A 2,291-nucleotide genomic window follows, 5' to 3' on the forward strand; every position below is an offset into this window, starting at 1 on the left:
ATTAAAATACTTCATATGCATATATTAAATTCTAAAGGATTAATAAATTATTATTTCTTTAAAAGGATTCTATAATTATAATTAAAGTAAGATTTTTTTCCATCCTGAAAAAACAAAAGTTCCTTTCTCTGGCAAAGGTAGGGGTGCATGCTGGGAAAATAAAAGGCATAACTAGCCTTAGCAGCAGAGAGCTTCTTCCATATTGCGCTCTCTCTCTCTCTCTCTCTCTCTCTCTCTCTCACACACACACACACACACACACATACATACACATACACACACACCAACAAGCCCCACCATTTCTTCTGATGCTGGAGATGGTACATGGGTCCAGTAAGAGGCTACACTTTACCTGAGTGTATGATATGGAAAATAGACCAATGAGCCACACTTGTTTGTGTGATATTTGGTTAAGAATAAATGGGAGACGTTGAGTCCACCTACCGCAGAAGATGGTCTCTGCATGCCCTACCCTCTACCTTATGATTCGTCTTCAAGCCAGCCCCAGCCATCCTCTGATGTGTATAGCAGCTGGTATTCCCTGGGCACCGGTGCCTGGAGGCTTATTCCACTTTTCTGTGTGCTTTACAAGAACTGAAGTAAAAAATACTTTCATGGAAGTTACCCCACGCTTCAAGTTACTCCATCCTTTTGAGAGGACACACTCCCCACAGAGAAATAAAAGACAGAACACAGAAATATGTGGCTACCAGAATCGCACATGCTTTAAAAAAAAAAATCTTTAAACAGTATGAGGTTTCAAAGCTAGATGTGAGACAGGAAGAACATCGGGCAAAATGGGCACCATCTTTGAGACCCTGTGGGAAATAAAAAGACCCAGGTGGTCCCCATACTGGAATTCAGGGTCCCAGGGTTCCAATCAACACAAATTTAGAGTTAGTGGCATTCAAAAGTGCTCAGGTAGTGACTGGTTTCCAATAAAATCACAATAAGCAGGTGATAAATATAAAAAAACGGTACTAGTCCCAGTGACCAACATGTTCAGAGGCAGTAGTATGAGTCTCTCCAATTTGCTTTCTTCCCTGATACTTCTGCCCATCTACTCAAAGCTCAAGACTATGCATTCCAAAGGCTTAGAGGTTTACCCTGCTTTCTTGGTCAAATTAGATGCAGTTTAATTCCATCCACGATAAGAACCTCCCAAGGCACTTGGTGGTCATCAGTGGGCAGAGCCAACGGACCCTAGGTAGTGGTTAGGTGGAATGAATGTCACTGAAGCAGGTTGAGAACCAGAGCCCTGGGCTTTTGTATACAACAAGGAGGACATCCTTCAGCTTTCCTAAGCAATCTAGTACACCCTAAGGAAAAAGCTTCCAATGACCTCAGCTGCAGCAGCGTCCACAGCGCCCCCTAGTGCAGCACCAAAACCCAAGAGAGCAGCCGAATGGATCCAAGGGGGGAAAGCCTAGGGACATCTCTAGAAAACCTGATTCCACCTAGAGCAGGCCTGGCTACCTGGGTTCTCTCCAAAACCCCTCCCAAGTCCTCACTCAGGGTCCAGTGCGGCCCTGCCTGCCAGGCACCCAAGACTCCAGTAGGCCAGGGCGGCTGGCCAACCGGGACGCAGAAGGACGCAGCCGCCTGGTCGATTCGCAGAAAGGGGGGAGGTATTTATCGAGCGCCTCAGCAGCCGCTGTACCTTCAAGCTTGGCTCCGCTGGGGTAGCGGAACCGCCACTGCTCCTGCCGCCGCCTCCCTCCAGCCGCCGCAGTGTCAATGATCAACCCTCCTGGTGGCTCTCTGCAACTGCCGCGGGCGAGGCCAGCTGTTGAATGGCTCAGGTCGCGACACTGAGTTGTCCTCACCGCATCCGAGAAGGCGACGCAGGCGCGCGTGCCTGTGCCAACGCCCCGAGCGCCCCTCACCCGGCTGCAGGACCCGTGAGCTTCCTGGTGGCTGCCTCCTGACTCCTGGCTGGGGGCTACAGGGTGCAGGTTTGCACGCCTGCCTGCCAGCTCCTTCCCCTTGGTGGGCTCCTGCGGACCAATTGACTCCCCTCGCGAGCTCCGCCCCCTTCGCTGCCATCCCTTGACTTGCCGGCAGAACCAATGGCAACCACCGACTAGACCCGCCCCTTGGATTTCCCCAGGGCCAATCGCCTTCTCCTGAGCAAACATTAAAGTAACCCCGCCCCTCCTGTGCAGTAAAGCTAGGGCCAAAGTTAATTCCTTCGCAAGGTTCTAACCAGCCCATTTTGTCCAGGCTACTCACTACCCACCCCACTGCCTAATTATGTGATTTAGAGACTGCAGACACCATCACCAACACAC

At 50.3% G+C, this 2,291-nt stretch overlaps 1 protein-coding gene across 7 annotated transcripts in view; it reads right to left on the minus strand.

Moving 5' to 3' along the window:
• LOC116076226 (A-kinase anchor protein 17B) overlaps window positions 1–2,291 on the minus strand; it is a 38,303-nt gene that overhangs the window by 35,006 nt on the left and 1,006 nt on the right. For 4 of the 7 annotated variants that reach the window (XM_031350297.1, XM_031350347.1, XM_031350079.1 and 1 more), the window contains exon 1: window positions 1,661–2,083. The exons of 1 other annotated variant lie outside the window; for it this stretch is intronic. The gene's annotated coding sequence lies outside the window, so the exon portion shown is untranslated. Of the gene's footprint in view, window positions 1–1,660; window positions 2,084–2,291 lie in introns of those variants that run through there. 2 more of the 7 variants (XM_031350228.1, XM_031349928.1) reach the window with 1 other exon arrangement.

This window comes from Mastomys coucha, chromosome X, assembly GCF_008632895.1.
Source record: "Mastomys coucha isolate ucsf_1 chromosome X, UCSF_Mcou_1, whole genome shotgun sequence".
In the NCBI taxonomy this organism is placed as follows: domain Eukaryota; kingdom Metazoa; phylum Chordata; class Mammalia; order Rodentia; family Muridae; genus Mastomys; species Mastomys coucha.